Below are 18,380 nucleotides of genomic sequence, written 5' to 3' on the forward strand. Positions count from 1 at the left end.
ACGAATAGGTAACGAATAGGGAATAGAGAATAAATAACGAATAGGTAACGCATAGGGAATAAGTAACGAATAGGTAACAAATAGGGAATAGGGAATAAGTTACGAATAGGTAACGCATAGGGAATAGGGAATAAGTAACGAATAGGTAACAAATAAGTAACAGGGTATTAACCGAGCGCTGGAACGGGTACATGCACGCTAATAGGGTCATTTTATCTCTAAACACATTCCGAGCGCTGGAACGGGTACATGCACGCTTATAGGGTCATTTTATCTCTAAACACATTGTTACCACCAGAGACATAAACACAATTGAAAATCCTTTTCCAAAAGGTGCAACGTACAACAAACGTATTATCAGCGAATAAGTAACAGGGTATTAACCGAGCGCTGAAACGGGTACATACGCGCTAATAGGGTCATTTCATCTCTAAGAACACATTGTTACCACCAGAGACATGGACACAATTGAAAATCCTTTTCTAAAAGATGCAACTTATAACAAACGTATTAAAGGCGAATAAGTAACAGGGTATTAACCGAGCGCTGGAACGGGTACATGCACGCTAATAGGGTCATTTTATCCCTTATTACACATTGTTACCACCAGAGACATGAACACAAGTGAAAATCCTTTTCTAAAAGGTGCAACGTACAACAAACGTATTATAAGTGAATAGGTAACAAATAGGTAACGAAAAGGTAACAGGGTATTAACCGAGCGCTGGAACGGGTACATGCACGCTAATAGGGTCATTTTATTGTCGAGCCTGCAACTTTTGTTGCAGAAAGCTCGACATAGGGATAGTGATCCGGCGGCGGCGGCGGCGGCGGCGGCGGTGTTAGCTAACTTCTTAAAAACTTTATATTTTAGAAGGTAGAAGACCTGGATGCTTCAAACTTTGTATATAGATGCCTCATGTTACGAAGTTTCCGTCAGTCACATGTCCAATGTCCTTGACCTCATTTTCATGGTTCAGTGACCACTTGAAAAAAAAGTTCAAATTTTTTGTAATGTTGAATTCTCTCTTATTATAAGTAATAGGATAACTATATTTCATATGTGCGTACCTTGCAACGTTCTCATGTCTGTCAGACAGTTTTCACTTGACCTCGACCTCATTTCATGGATCAGTGAACAAGGTTAAGTTTTGGTGGTCAAGTCCATATCTCAGATACTATAAGCAATAGGGCTAGTATATTCGGTGTATGGAAGGACTGTAAGGTGTACATGTCCAACTGGCAGGTGTCATCTGACCTTGACCTCATTTTCATGGTTCAGTGGTTATAGTTAAATTTTTGTGTTTTGGTCTGTTTTTCTCATACTATATGCAATAGGTCTACTATATTTGTTGTATGGAATGATTGTAAGGTGTACATGTCTAGCGGGCAGATGTCATGTGACCTTGACCTCATTTTCATGGTTCAGTGGTCAATGTTAAGTTTTTGAGTTTTGGTCTTTTTATCTAATACTATAAGCTATAGGTGAACTATATTTGGTGTATGGAAATATTTTATGATCTTTATGTCAGTCGCGCAGGTTTTATTTGACCGTGACCTCATTTTCACGGTTCATTGCCCTGTGTTAAGTTTTTGTGTTTTGGTCTATTTTTCTTAAACTATAAATAATAGGTCAACTATATATGTTGTATAGAAGCATTGTTAGCTGTACATGTCTACCTGGCATGGTTCATCTGACCTTGACCTCATTTTCAAGGTTCATTGGTCTTTGTTTAGTTATCTTGGTTAATGTTAAGTTAATGTGACAGTTGTTATAAAGCTTAACTTTATACTTAGGACTATCAACATAATATCAATGATTATAGGCGAGTGACTTATTTCAAAAAGACGCTTAGTTAACGACTTTAATGCACCCACCTAACACACGGCTGTATTATATATCATTCGAAAGCTGTTAATCTGTACTTTCTGTTTTGCCCGGTCGTAAAAAAATCGTACCGTGCAATTTTTGTTAAATCAAGGTCAAAGGTCATGAAAAAAAATTCCAATTTTTGCGATTACTAAATAAAACGCCATTTTCTAATTCTTGTACCATAAAATTTTCCAGAAGATCATATGAACTTTATGGAACATGATACATAATTTCCAAATCAAACAGAAAATAAGAGATTCGATGCGCAAAATTTCCCGAAAATTGAAATTTATCACAAATCCTAAAAAAAATGAAAAATTATTCAAAAAGCAAAATATATCTTGGGGAATCGATATTTGAATGCTAAAAAAATAGATAAATGTATATGTTTTAGGTCAAGGAATATTTGTTTTGTAATTTTAAGATGCAATTATTAATTATTGTTCATGGAACAGCCTTCTATTGAAGTGTTTGCAGTTGCCCAAAAATCTGCCATCTGCAAATAGCGATCATTTTGTTAATCTATGTTAAAATAGCACATCGCTAATTGTGAATATCAGGGAGGAGAATGATTTTCCATAATAAAAGAAGGGGTATTTAAAGTAAGAAAAGAATATATGCGAGGTAATTGAGGTTAAAATATGTTTTTTACGAAGTCAAACTGTTTTACTTTTTGTAATCTTGTTTAAATGCAAACATTACTTTGCGACTAAATCGTAGGCAACATTGAAATAAGTAACCTTGTTTAGAAACACTTGGTTGTCTAAAGCGGGATGTAAACGAACTAAATAAAATGCGGCTGCTTCTTATTTAGTTTTAAATCGTGTTATAGTAAGTCATATTAAATGTGTTTAGAAGTTTAATCGCTTTAATTATTTGAATAAAATATGCTTTGAGTATTTTCTACATAAGCTTTAAAAATACAAATGCATGTCATTGTGTATGTAAAACACTATAAGCAGTTGTGAAATAACAAAATGAAAAAGTTAAATACCCTTTCTGACCTCATAAGATCATTCGCTGTTTTAGGAGTGTTCGTTTTCATGGTATGCTGTGTTTTTTGGACTGTTGTTCATCTCTTGGACTTTAATCTTATTTTGTGCATGGTTTTAATTAACTTTATTTGATTCATGGTTTGAGATGTTGATTGTCCCTTTGGTATTATTTTACTTTAAACACATTAACTTGCAGTAATGAAAATCAGCCAAAAACTCACCTCAAAGTAAAGTGAAGAACATTAACGCAATAAGACAAATATCCGCGAAAATAACTTAATTTGCTCACGATGATATATATATATAGAACCAAATCGTTATCATGATACATTTAGCTACACTGATCTACAATTTTTAAACCTTTTACTACTTGAATAGTGACGAAATATATCAAAGGGACATCAAACTCATAATTAAAAACGAACTGACAAAGCCAGGCAAAAAACGAACAAGACAAGCAACAGTATACAAAACACAACATATAAAACTACAGATTGAGTAACACAAACCCCCAAAACATTTTTTGAGTGAACTCAGGGGCTCCCGAAGGGTAGGCAGATCATGTTCCACAAGTGACACCCGTCTTAGTTTAAACATATTTATTTATAGTGGATTGGGAAACAAATTTTGCAACTTAAATTAATCGCTTTCCACTTTGCGGGTGCGAGTGCTGCCTTGTAGCGGCATTAGCCTGCTCTTTTTCGAAATCTACAAAGGTGTGTTTAACGTGCAAGAGATATGGCTCTCTCTTAACACGGGTCAGCCATTTATCGTCCCCTTCCGACGGACTTTCATCGTTTCCTCAAGACCATACACACAAATGGTGTCAAGGAAGAGCCGAAAAGTCAGTCCCTGAAATTTTCATCATGGAACGGAAACGAACCAGGAACCTTTGTGTTAGTAGTCCGATGCACTAACCACTACACCACGACTCTCTTTTACCCGTCTTGTGGCTCATGTATTTCCTAACTCAGTGCCTAGCCTTATTCGGTTGGTGACATTCACGGTAGAAATGACGGCAATTTAGTTACATCGATGGAACTTATCAGTCGTCATCTGGCGAAACAGATATCTAATAATTGCAACCAACTCGTAGTGGCGTCCATGAAATTTTCAAAGGAATGATTTCAACTTTGCATTTGAACTCTGGTTTAAAACATGTTTAAACCACCATTTTTCTTCAAATGTCCTGTACCAAGTCAGGCATATGGCAGTTGGTATCGAATAATCTGTTTCTTTGTATGTTGGCGTTTGTTTTTGTAGCAGTTCTGTGTTTCTGTTATATCGTTGTGTTCCTCTTATAGTTGATGCGTTTTCCTAGTTTTTGCTTTGTGACCCGGATTTATTTCAGTTACTAGTAAATCGATTGATGACTATTTAATAGCGGTATACTATAGTTGCCTTTTTTCAGAGGAGTTGAGGCTCATATCGGTCTCTCCTTTAGCAGTAAAGATATGCAGGCGTTGCTATAATGTTGTTACATAGAAATGAAAAGTTTATAATTTGGTAGTAAGGGGTAAGGGGTGTTTTTATGGGTTGTTTTATGCTCATCTCTTTTGTCGTAAAACTTGTTCTCAACCAACCCTCATCATCGATTTCAAGATACGTGATAGAGTAAACTGTATCTTTTGAGTCTTTTATTTTTATTGAAAATACGAGTCCAACATTGTCACAAATTTTGCGATATTCAGTGAGATGACATCATCTATATAATGGAACAGGGGCGGATGCAGGAATTTTCGAAAGGGGGGGTGCTAACCCAGGGCATAGGGGGGGGGGGGTGCAGGGGGTGCAAAACATATGTCCCGATACAAATGCATTGATCGGCAAAAATAAAGGGGGGTGCGCACCCCCGGAACCCCCCCCCCCCCCTGGATCCGCCACTGTGGAACGTGAAGTTTCAAGATAATGATAGCTTCTTTTCAGTCGTCATCAGAAACTCTTGCATGAAGTCATCCTCGTATGAAAAATGAACAAGTCATTCAAGCTATTCAGGAAGTCTAGTTGTAACTAGAATCGTTGCGTATTAATGGATATTTTTTCTTCAAAATTATTCTTATTTGACGAATTAATGCATGTAAACAATGAGCAACGCAATTTAAGCAATCAAGTAGTCAAGTTTTATAATGTGTTTACTAGTTTTTGAAATTCTTTGAAATTTCAATTTTCATCAATTTATTTTCTATTTATTTTGGTCTAAATTTTCTATTCACATTAAATAAATAAAAGGTCTTTTCACTACATCCATATTTATTATGAAGCTACAAATCAAACAATTAGAAAAGTCGAAATATGTTTATTTCAGTCTGGTAGTTACAATGCAGATTGCAATCTCTTAGTTTCACCCCCTTTATTTCAAGCTATAAGATGATTCGCGCACATATTTTTTCTACTCTAAACTTTTTCAGATTCTTAAGAATTTGTTGATTAAATCTTATATTGACCACATACAATGTTTAAATAGGAAGACATGCTTAAAAGCTGTTTTTTCACAGATGGCGGTATTTTGGGCAACTGTATGAGTTGTTATGATTTGCTGTTTGATTAGAAGTAAGCATAATTTTAGGAAATTTTACTATGTCAAAAACTTCTTTGATAGTCATTACAGGGTTTTACTTAGTTTTAATTGATTAGCATTTGCACCAGAAAGAAAAATTTGGGTTTTCACACATTTTGTTAACTGTTACTCGAATTTCAGGAAACATGTGCTATCTGTCAAAAACACGCTTTAAATATTAAAAAATGCATTTGAATAATGACTGTTAATCTCTCTGCTAGAAGTTTAAATTGTTTGCATATGTGAATTTAGTATATAAAAGTCATAGTATGCAATCAGGCTGAAATCTTAGAAAATATGCACTTAGTCGTCCTTGGCCTTTGATCTTGATTTGACGGAAATTGCACCGTACGATTTTTTTACGACCGGGCAAAACAGATAGTACAGATGTGTAGCTTTCAAATGATATATAATTTAGCCGTGTGTTAGGTAGGTGCATTAAAAATTTATTTTTATGGTTAAAGTCACTCGCCTATTAGTATAGAAGGCGAGACATTTCAGCGTGTGCACTCTTGTCTCTAATTACACATTGTTACCACCTGAGACATGAACACAAGTGAAATCCCTTTTCTAAAAGGTGCAACGTACAACAAACGTATTATAAGTGAATAGGTAACGAATAGGTAACAGGGATTAACCGAGCGCTAGAACGGGTACATGCGCGCTTATAGGGTCATTTCATCTCTAAGAACACCTTGTTACCAACAGAGACATGGACACAATTGAAAATCCTTTTCTAAAAGGTGCAACGTACAACAAACGTATTATAAGTGAATAGGTAACAAATAGGTAACGAAAAGGTAACAGGGTATTAACCGAGCGCTGGAACGGGTACATGCACGCTAATAGGATCATTTTATTGTCGAGCCTGCAACTTTTGTTGCAGAAAGCTCGACATAGGGATAGTGATCCGGCGGCGGCGGCGGCGGCGGTGTTAGCTAACTTCTTAAAATCTTTATATTTTAGAAGGTGGAAGACCTGGATGCTTCAAACTTTGTATATAGATGCCTCATGTTACGAAGTTTCCGTCAGTCACATGTCCAATGTCCTTGACCTCATTTTCATGGTTCAGTGACCACTTGAAAAAAAAGTTCAAATTTTTTGTAATGTTGAATTCTCTCTTATTATAAGTAATAGGATAACTATATTTCATATGTGCGTACCTTGCAACGTCCTCATGTCTGTCAGACAGTTTTCACTTGACCTCGACCTCATTTCATGGATCAGTGAACAAGGTTAAGTTTTGGTGGTCAAGTCCATATCTCAGATACTATAAGCAATAGGGCTAGTATATTCGGTGTATGGAAGGACTGTAAGGTGTACATGTCCAACTGGCAGGTGTCATCTGACCTTGACCTCATTTTCATGGTTCAGTGGTTATAGTTAAATTTTTGTGTTTTGGTCTGTTTTTCTCATACTATATGCAATAGGTCTACTATATTTGTTGTATGGAATGATTGTAAGGTGTACATGTCTAGCGGGCAGATGTCATGTGACCTTGACCTCATTTTCATGGTTTAGTGGTCAATGTTAAGTTTTTGAGTTTTGGTCTTTTTATCTAATACTATAAGCTATAGGTGAACTATATTTGGTGTATGGAAATATTTTATGATCTTTATGTCAGTCGCGCAGGTTTTATTTGACCGTGACCTCATTTTCACGGTTCATTGCCCTGTGTTAAGTTTTTGTGTTTTGGTCTATTTTTCTTAAACTATAAGTAATAGGTCAACTATGTATGTTGTATAGAAGCATTGTTAGCTGTACATGTCTACCTGGCATGGTTCATCTGACCTTGACCTCATTTTCAAGGTTCATTGGTCTTTGTTTAGTTATCTTGGTTAATGTTAAGTTTATGTGACAGTTGTTATAAAGCTTAACTTTATACTTAGGACTATCAACATAATATCAATGATTAGTATAGAAGGCGAGACATTTCAGCGTGTGCACTCTTGTCTCTAATTACACATTGTTACCACCAGAGACATGAACACAAGTGAAAATCCTTTTCTAAAAGGTGCAACGTACAACAAACGTATTATAAGTGAATAGGTAACGAATAGGTAACGAATAGGTAACAGGGATTAACCGAGCGCTAGAACGGGTACATGCGCGCTTATAGGGTCATTTCATCTCTAAGAACACCTTGTTACCAACAGAGACATGGACACAATTGAAAATCCTTTTCTAAAAGGTGCAACGTACAACAAACGTATTATAAGTGAATAGGTAACGAATAGGTAACGAATAGGTAACAGGGTATTAACCGAGCGCTGGAACGGGTACATGCGCGCTAATAGGGTTATTTTATCTCTAAGAACACATTGTTTCCACCAGAGACATGAACACAATTAAAAAACGATTTATTTCAAGGTGCAACGTATACCCTGCGCATTAAAAGCGAATAAGGAACGAATAAGTAACAGGGTATTATCCGAGCGCTGGAACGAGTACATACGCGCTAATAGGGATATTTCATCTATAAGAACACATTATTACCACCAGAGATATGAACACTATTGAAAATCCTTTTCTAAAAGGTGCAACGTACAACAAACGTATTAAAAGCGAATTAGTAACGAATATTTAATAGGGTATTATCCGAGCGCTGGTACATATGCGCTTATAGAGTTATATCACCTCTAAGAACCCAAATCTAGCACCAGAGACAACAACACAATTGAAAATCATGTTTTAAAAGGTGCAACGTATGATACACGTATTATAAGAGAATTATAAGTGAGTGATGGAACGAATTAAACAAGGTAATAGCATGCTCCGAAACGATGTACACCCTGCTAACATGTTTAACCCCACCACATTATGTTAGAATGTGCCTGTCCCTAGACAAGAGCCTGAAATTAAGTAGTTATCGTTTGTTTTTGTGTTACATATTTGTTTTCCGTTTATTTTTTTGTATATGAAATACGGCCGTTAGTTTTGTTGTTTGAATTGTTTGAAATTGTCATGTCTGGGCCTTTTATAGGTGACTACACGGTTTGGGCTATGCTCATTGTTGAAGGCCGTACATTGACCTATAGTTGATAGTTTCTGTGTCACTTTGGTCTATTGTGGGGTGTTGTCTCATTGGCAATCATACCACATCTTTTTTTTTATGCAAGCGCTAACACGGTGATTTCATCCCTTCGAACCAAGATCCATCTTCAAACATACGGACATAAAAGCAGTTAAAAGGTAGAACGTATAAAAATCAAATAAGGAACAAATGAGTATCGAACATAAAGTAAAAGGATCGGTTGAGCACAAACACATATACATAGGTCATAAAAAGATCATTTTACCTCAACAAATTTAGAACTATTACCAGATATAAGAGTATAAACAATTAAAAAGGGGGAAGGATATTAAAAATCGAATAAGTAACGAATGAGGAATAGGGAATAAGTAACGAATAGGTAACGATATGGAATAGGGAATAAGTAACGAATAGGTAACGAATAGGGAATAGGGAATAGGTAACGAGTAGGTAACGAATAGGGAATAGGTAACGAATAGGTAACGAATAGGGAATAGGGAATAGGTAACGAATAGGTAACGAATAGGGAATAGGGAATAGGTAACGAATAGGGAATAGGGAATAGGTAACGAATAGGGAATAGGGAACAAGTAACCAACTTGACGTCCATAAAATGATTTGCGTAAATATGTAAGAAAGAGCCCGGGAAACGCTCAGAATGCACGATTTTGCGTTATTTTTCTCAGAGCTTCTGGGGCCTTAAGCGGCCCCCAAACCCCTCGCAAAATGTTTTCGCCTCGCTACGCTCGGCGAATATATTTTGCCTCAGTATTAAAAGGGGCTAGTTACGGCCCTGTATAATAAAGATTATCTAAAATACGGACTTTGCCATAGCCTTATATTGGGCATATCTATTTTATATCCACAACTGAAGGGGCGGATTTAGGATTTTGCAAAGTGGGGGGGGGGGGGGGGGGCGAATTTTTTTAAATTGCCGAGCGGAGAGAGGCGAAAAAATTTTGCGACCCTTTTTTTACCAAAAAACATAAAATAAGTGTAAAATGCACTTTTTAAACGGTTCGTGACGTGGGGCATGTATATTTTATAATTGCTGTTAAGTGTAAGGTTTGGATATTTTTGATGTTGTATTCTCCCCATAAATTGTCTATCATAAAATGATAGTATGGGTCAAAAGCTATGAACTGATATATTTGATGTGGGACTTTTCAGTAAAAAAAAAAAGACATTGAAAATTCTCGCTTGTTGTATGTTAAGTTAGCATAAACTCACAGATTTCTTGTGGTAAACAAGATACATGCCGCGCTATTCGATGAATTTTACAATACGAGCGACACCAGTTAAAAAAGACAAACAAACAATTTTAATACAAATGTTTGGTTGATATGTTTTACCGAACAAAATTGAAAATTAACCAAAGGCTACGAATGAGTCTGAAATGACAACGAATTTATGAATGACGGTCGACAAATGGAGACATACAGGCCACACCCAGCAAGTAGGTTGCAGTCTGATCTTGATAAAAGTATTCAATATATCAGTTCATGCAAAACCCCGTCCCCAAAAAAATACGCCCGTTTTTTATTTATTATGTTCATTTAATGCTATATTATTCTGTTGGAAATTTTACCGACAGTTCGAGTTGCGCAGAAAATTCAAATTCGTCAGGTACATATCTCCTTAAGGCAAAAAGTACAGTAAGATTTGTTCTCTCAAATATCTCAGACTGCCTCCTCAAACAAATGGTTCGTACCTTTCACTTTAAATCTATCCAGAGTTTATTCTGACTGGAGATAATTATTCAGCTATGTTATTTTAAGATAGGCGCGGGCGTTTGGGGTTAAACATAATTTCGTAGGTAAATAATATTAATGTGTTACTTTTTTTCATGAGAGTATAAGAGGGTATAACTTTCTGTTTGGTTGAGTTGTGAAATACATGTAGAAGTCAATACGTTCTTGCTCACTCCTTTGTCGCTTTGAAGGTGTCATGATTTTTCATGCTCAGAATTGCAAATGTGTTCCTGTAATTTGAATTTCAAAATGACTGAGTGACGTTTATTCGCGAATTGGTCAACTCAACCATACCGAATCACTCTACTGTGATGCAACTGTCATATAAGTGAGAGGTTTAGCGCTACAAAACCAGGTTCAATCCATCATTTTCTACATTTGAAAATGCCTGTACCAAGTGCACCAAGTCAGGAATATGACAGTTGTTGTCCATTCGTTCGATGGGTTTTATCATTTGAATTTGCCATTTGATTAGGGACTTTCCGTTTTGAATTTTCCTTGGAGTTCAGTATTTTGTAATTTTACTTTTGACATAATCAGTAAATACTGGCGAAAAAAAAAATCTTTATATGAAAAGAATTGTCTCATAAAAATTAAATACACGGGAAATGGCAAAGTTCACGAAGTCTAGTCTTATTAATCTTTTTACAAAAAAAAAGGTCCAAGCAAAAAGGGGGGCGTACGCCCTCTACGCCCCCTCAGGATCCGCCACTGATAGATATAAACACTTAAACATGTTAAAGTGAAATAAAATAAATAAAATATTAAACTATTTCAATGGCTTGCACAGTGATGGAACTGATCCGAATGAGAATTAGATAGAAATAAACGGCTCGGAATGCAATTCTGGAATAACATAAATGGTGTAATGGATTGATGTGTCCTATCTAAATTAAAAATTTCTTATAAATCGAATAAGAAATGTTACAAATGAAAGATGTTTTGTATAAAGTAAATATCAAAGTGTATATTTATGCCAAATAAACACAACTGAAGCGTTTTATATTATCCTGTAATTAAAGGAAACCGGTGAAAACTTGTTTACCACAACTTCTAATCATAAAACGGTTTTTAAAATGTTGACGGTAAATATTTAAAAAATAATTATAGTCTATTTTCATCTTCAGTATTATATTCTTACATTTGCATATCAAACATTAGCCGTAATATTGTGATTCGTATTAATAATTAACATTTGAGTGTATCAGTTAGTTTTGTCTTATACACTACATAGCGCCATAAAAGGCAATTTTTACAGAAATTCGACCACACGATTTTCTTACGGCATGTTTAAAATGTAAGTTTAACATGTATTCTTTCATAAAAAAAATCCAGGTGTCTGGAATTCATTTACAGCTCTTTGGGTGCATTCATTTACAGTTCTTTGGGTGCATTAAAATACTTAACTAAGTGTCTTTTCAGATTTTGCCGCTGCACTATATGTGTTTTAAAATATTTTATTATTATGTGGTTATAAATATGCATTGAAGACCCATTGTTGGCCTCCAGCTGTGGTCTGCTTCTTGGTCAGGTCAGGTTGTGGTCTCTTTGACATATCCCACATTTCCATTCTAAATTTTATTTATAGAACTATAGTAAATTCAGGCAATTGCTTCAGCTGTTGATGCTCAAGTTTGCCAAGTAGAAACATAATTTTTTATTTGTTATAGCTCCACACAATATATATTGATCCAAACCTCAAGATATTAACCTTCCCTATGCTAAGAACTTTTCATTTAATGCTCCTTTAAATTTGGATTCAGATCCCTCAAGGATTTCAGACAAGACACACAAAGTTAATCACTCAGGGCATACTTCAATACTTCCTGACAGGAAATGTTTTTTTTTTTAAAGTTGTTAAAGTCTGAAGAAAGAAACACTTAGCCCACTGTTCCAAATAATTTTGGAAAAAAAAGAAGTAAATCACTAAAGTCATAGTAACACCTGTCAGTATGTAAAGTTCTAACAACTTTCTTATCATAAGCAACATGACGGGATCTACATGTGGAGCAGGATCTGCTTACCCTTTGGGAGCACCTTAGATCACCCCTAGTTTTGGGTGGGGTTCGTGTCGTATATTCTTCAGTTTTCTATGTTGTGTCATGTGTACTATTGTTTGTTCATTTTTAGCCATGGCGTTGTCAGTTTATTTTTGATTTATGAGTTTTGACTGTCCCTTTGGTATCTTTCATTCCTCTTTTTCTTCCAGGGGCAAATCAACAACCTTAACATTGGTGTATTGCACATTTATTTATACTACAACAACAATAACAATCTACCATGCGTAACAACAATATTATATACAACAACAATATTCAGATCTTTTAACTGTTTGGAATTCATTTACAGCTATGAGATTATAACATTTTTGAGATTTTTGTATAACTTTGTTCCTAGAAAATGTATTGTTCAATAAAAATAAATAAATAACACAATTTGATCATCACACTTATTCCATCTGAGTTAAATCACTATTAAAAACAATGTTTGTATGGAAATTGGAAGCCACCAAGTAATTTAGTAATTACAAAAACTTTCAAAAATTAACAATATGTATGAGATTATTATAAGTCCACCTCAAAAGAAGTCTCATCTTTCTGCATTAAACCTATAAATCTTAACCTTTCATAGGTTTCTAAGAATAAACCTGTATTTAAATGTTTAGCAGTTTCCACAGGAAATCGATGTACTACCAAGATATCAACCTTATGTCAATAACAATACATCATACTGACTTAAAATGTAAAGCTTAATGGCACAAGAGTGCACACGCTGAAGTGTCTCGCCTTCTATACTAATCATTGATATTATGTTGATAGTCCTAAGTAATAAGCTAAGCTTTATAACAACGGTACCATAAACTTAACATTAACCAAGATAACTAAACAAAGACCAATGAACCTTGAAAATGAGGTCAAGGTCAGATGAACCATGCCAGGCAGACATGTACAGCTAACAATGGTTCTATACAACATATATAGTTGACCTATTACTTATAGTTTAAGAAAAATAGACCAAAACACAAAAACTTAAAACTGTGCAATGAACCGTGAAAATGAGGTCACGGTCAAATAAAACCTGCGCGACTGACAGAAAGATCATTAAATATTTCCATACACCAAATATAGTTGACCTATGGCATATAGTATTAGATAAAAAGACCAAAACTCAAAAACTTAACTTTGACCACTGAACCATGAAAATGAGGTCAAGGTCACATGACATCTGCCCGCTAGACATGTACACCTTACAATCATTCCATACAACAAACATAGTAGACCTATTGCATATAGTATGAGAACAACAGACCAAAACACAAAAATTCAACTATAACCACTGAACCATGAAAATGAGGTCAAGGTCAGATGACACCTGCCAGTTGGACATGTACACCTTACAGTCCTTCCATACACAGAATATACTAGCCCTATTGCTTATAGTATCTGAGATATGGACTTGACCATCAAAACTTAACCTTGTTCACTGATCCATGAAATGAGGTCGAGGTCAAGTGAAAACTGTCTGACAGACATGAGGACCTTGCAAGGTACGCACATATCAAATATAGTTATCCTATTACTTATAATAAGAGAGAATTCAACATTACAAAAAATTTGAACTTATTTTTCAAGTGGTCACTGAACCATGAAAATGAGGTCAAGGACATTGGACATGTGACTGACGGAAACTTCGTAACATGAGGCATCTATATACAAAGTATGAAGCATCCAGGTCTTCCACCTTCTAAAATATAAAGCTTTTAAGAAGTTAGCTAACGCCGCCGCCGTAGCCGCCGCCGTAGCCGCCGCCGTAGCCGCCGCCGCCGGATCACTATCCCTATGTCGAGCTTTCTGCAACAAAAGTTGCAGGCTCGACAATAAAAATTACATCTTATATATATTGGAACTTTAGCTATACACATGACACAAACTTTCTTGAATTCAAAGTTTTTAATGTCTGCCGACATATATCAATATCAAATGAATAACTTAAGACTGAAATGCCTATAAAAATAAATGTTTTAATTATGACGTTGATTTCATCATACATGTATCTGGCTTTGTCCTTATCTCTAGTCTGGGCATATATCATCTGACATTGTGACAAAAGTTGTGACTGTCAAAATAAAAACAACCCAACAGTTTCACAATTCTACTTAATTCTGTTTCAAACACATTTTTTTAGCTGTACTCTAATCTGAAAATCTGTTATTGTAATTCAAACGTTGAGTTTACTTGTTATCAATATATAATGTAGTTTTCACCAAATAATGCTGCATTAAAATTGAGAATGGAAATGGGGAATGTGCCAAAGAGACAACAACCCGACCATAGAGCAGACATGCATGTATTGCTGGTGATCTAAGGTAACAAAGTATGCCCTGAACTATAAAAAGACCAGTAAAATAAAGACATATACCAAAATCACTTAGCAATTTAAAACCTGTTTTGACCATTGTTCCCCAAATAAAATAGACTAACTTATAACTCAATTCCTAAATATTCCCCGGGTTCTAACAACATTAGCAAATTACCATAACTACCATTTTACTTACAAGGCCATTTGATGTTTGTCCTAACTGGTTTTAAACAAAAAAAATTGTTAATATGTGTTATTGGAATTGCAATCTGTTTCACTAAACGAGGTTTCAGTGTAGTAGATCTTATGTTCTGTCTGGTAAAATCATGCTTTCTTTATGCCCAAGCTATTTTGGTTTGGAAGGAAATTTTAACCTTTAGTTCTGCCTAAAAATTCCTTTCTAGATGCCATTTCACATTTTCATACAGTTTCTTGCCCAGACGATAAAGAGGGTGATTATGATGAGGTTAGGACTGAGGAGGTTTTATATGATACACATAAAACCAGATTATATATAGAATTGGAAAAATTGGGTTTTCTTTTCATTACAATAATGTATATGAGTAATGGAAATATGTATACCAAACTTTATAGATGCCATGTAAGAAAGTTCTGTATGGTGCACGATTATGGGAACTGAATATGGAGTATCACTTAAGTCTTATAAACTGTATTTTTCTGATCATAAAATATGATTTCTGATAAATGCACAAATACATGATAACAAATAAGGTTGAATAAGCCAATGCTTATCCTTAGTAGACTAAAAACTAATACAATCAATTTACCTTTTTACAATATTCTTAAATACCACTATTTAATACAGCAGTTCTCAAGATAAACCAGATGCTCCGCAGGGCGTAGCTTTATACGACCGCAGAGGTTGAACCCTGAACGGTTAGGGCAAATATGGACACAACATTCAAGCTGGATTCAGCTCTAAATTTGGATTGTGATTAAATAGTTGACACAGCATAGGTTTCTGACACAGAATGAATGTGTTCTAATGAACTTAAAATTTTTGTTTCTCTTAGAGCAATTCACTATGCTGTTGAATATTAATCCTCTCAAAAAAATGTTTGAAGAAATTTTCTTTTTTATTTATGAAATTTCAAATGAGAAAAATTGAACCCAATTTTTTTAATCACATCCCCCTTTCCCTTATTCCAAAACTAATCTCAATTAAAATTTCTAATGGAGTTTGCAACAATAACTACTCATTTAAATACATCATAAAATATTAAGATGTAAAAAAACTGCTTGTTATCACTGAATGGTAAAGATTATTTTAATTTATCAGTTGGAAGTAAAAAGTGAATATACATTGTATATTGTATATAACAAAGATTTAAGTTGATTCTGGACAAAGAAAGATAACTCCAATTAAAAAAAAATCTTGCTATTGCACAATATTTTGCAATTAGATATTTCTTGCTTACTATTCTGGACAAAGAAAGATAACTCTAATTAAAAAAAAAATTGATATTTCTTGCCATTGCGCAATACTGTGCAATTGAAAAGACTTGCTATTGCACAATACTTAATATAATAATTTTAGATCCTGATTTGGACCAACTTGAAAACTGGGCCCATAATAAATGATCTAAGTACATTTTTGGATTCAGCATATCAAAGAACTTCAAGATTTCAATTTTTGTTAAAATCAGACTAAGTTTAATTTTGGACCCTTTGGACTTTAGTGTAGACCAATTTGAAAACAGGACCAAAAATGAAGAATCTACATACACAGTTAGATTTGGTATATCAAAGAACCCCATTTATTCAATTTTTGATGAAATCAAACAAAGTTTAATTTTGGACCCCGATTTGGACCAACTTGAAAACTGGGCCAATAATCAAGAATCTGAGTACATTTTTAGATTCAGCATATCAAAGAACCTAACTGATTCATTTTTTGTCAAAATCAAACTAAGTTTAATTTTGGACCCTTTGGACCTTAATGTAGACCAATTTGAAAACGGGACCAAAAGTTAAGAATCTACATACACAGTCATGACAGTTAGATTCAGCATATCAAAGAACCCCAATTATTCAATTTTGATGAAATCAAACAAAAGTTTAATTTTGGACCCTTTGGGCCCCTTATTATGTTGGGACCAAAACTCCCAAAATCAAACCCAACCTTTCTTTTATGGTCATAAACCTTGTGTTTAAATTTCATAGATTTCTATTTACTTATACTAACGTTATGGTGCGAAAACCAAGAAAAATGCTTATTTGGGTCCCTTTTTGGCCCCTAATTCCTAAACTGTTGGGACCTAAACTCCCAAAATCAATACCAACCTTCCTTTTGTAGTCATTAACATTGTGTTTAAATTTCATTGATTTCTATTCACTTAAACTAATGTTATTGTGCGAAAACCAAGAATAATGCTTATTTGGGCCCTTTTTTGGCCCCTAATTCCTAAACTGTTGAGACCAGAACTCCCAAAATCAATCCCAACCGTTCTTTTGTGGTCATAAACCTTGTGTCAAAATTTCATAGATTTCTATTAACTTAAACTAAAGTTATAGTGCGAAAACCAAGAAAATGCTTATTTGGGCCCTTTTTGGCCCCTAATTCCTAAAATGTTGGGACCAAAACTCCCAAAATCAATACCAACCTTCCTTTTGTGGTCATAAACCTTGTGTTAAAATTTCATATTTTTCCATTCACTTTTACTAAAGTTAGAGTGCGAAAACTAAAAGTATTCGGACGCCGGACGACGACGACGACGACGACGACGCTGACGCCAACGTGATAGCAATATACGACGAAAATTTTTTCAAAATTTGCGGTCGTATAAAAAATCACTCTTTCATAAAATTTATAACTACATGTATTGCACATACATGACATAGTTTAATTAAGTACCTGTTTGTTATACAATCAATACCAAGCAAAATTGTGAATTAAACAAATGTCGTAAATCAAACTGACTGGATTCTTAAGTATATTCTAAATTATGACATTTTCTTAAATGCTAAAATTTAAATAATGAACAATATTAAAGCTAGCACCAGTAAAGACTTATTATAAGCTAAAATAAATCACAGTAAAACTACTAAAGTAAAGCACCAGTTAACAAAAATATCTTGCTGTAGTTGAATTGATCTCCTTAGGTTCAATAAACTGTAAGGTTATCCTTATATATAAATTCTTCAAAAATAAGTGTTTTTATCTTGTAAGGTTTGAAGTCGTCTTACCAGAATAAGGATTGTTCTTAGAGTTCATGTGAAATAACTGGATATCCACATAGTAAAAAGTGCAAAGTTAAAAGTAGATGGCCATAGAAACTAAATTAAAAAATTTGAATAGAGATTAAGTTTGACATAATTTAGAAACATGTGCACATCTGTTACCTAAATGAAATATCTGCTCTTGTCAGAAGGAAAAGTTTGTCAAACTAATGAAATCACCAAAGTAGTACAAAAGTTTTAGATGTGTCTAGTTGTCCTGTTCGGATGCCTCATTTATTGTATGCATACAATGCAAAAACTGTATCTCTCCATTTGACTATACAAAGTACAAAGTACAAAGACAAACGTCTGGAGTGTAAAGGGCTCTATATGAAAAAACAAAGACTCAAATGGCCTTCACCTTACAAAGATTTATTGTTTCCAGCACAACCTCACCACTTTTATTGCCTTAAAATTTACATTAAGCAAAACACACATAAACAAAACATAATAAGATTAAAACAGAGTTGTCATGGAAACAACAATGACGGCCTAGTAAGCACTAATGACAAATAAAAAAAGATCTAGGTAAAGCTTATATAACAGAAAATGAACTGTCAATTAATGTTAT

This window comes from Mytilus galloprovincialis, chromosome 14 (assembly GCF_965363235.1).
Source record: "Mytilus galloprovincialis chromosome 14, xbMytGall1.hap1.1, whole genome shotgun sequence".
Lineage (NCBI taxonomy): Eukaryota > Metazoa > Mollusca > Bivalvia > Mytilida > Mytilidae > Mytilus > Mytilus galloprovincialis.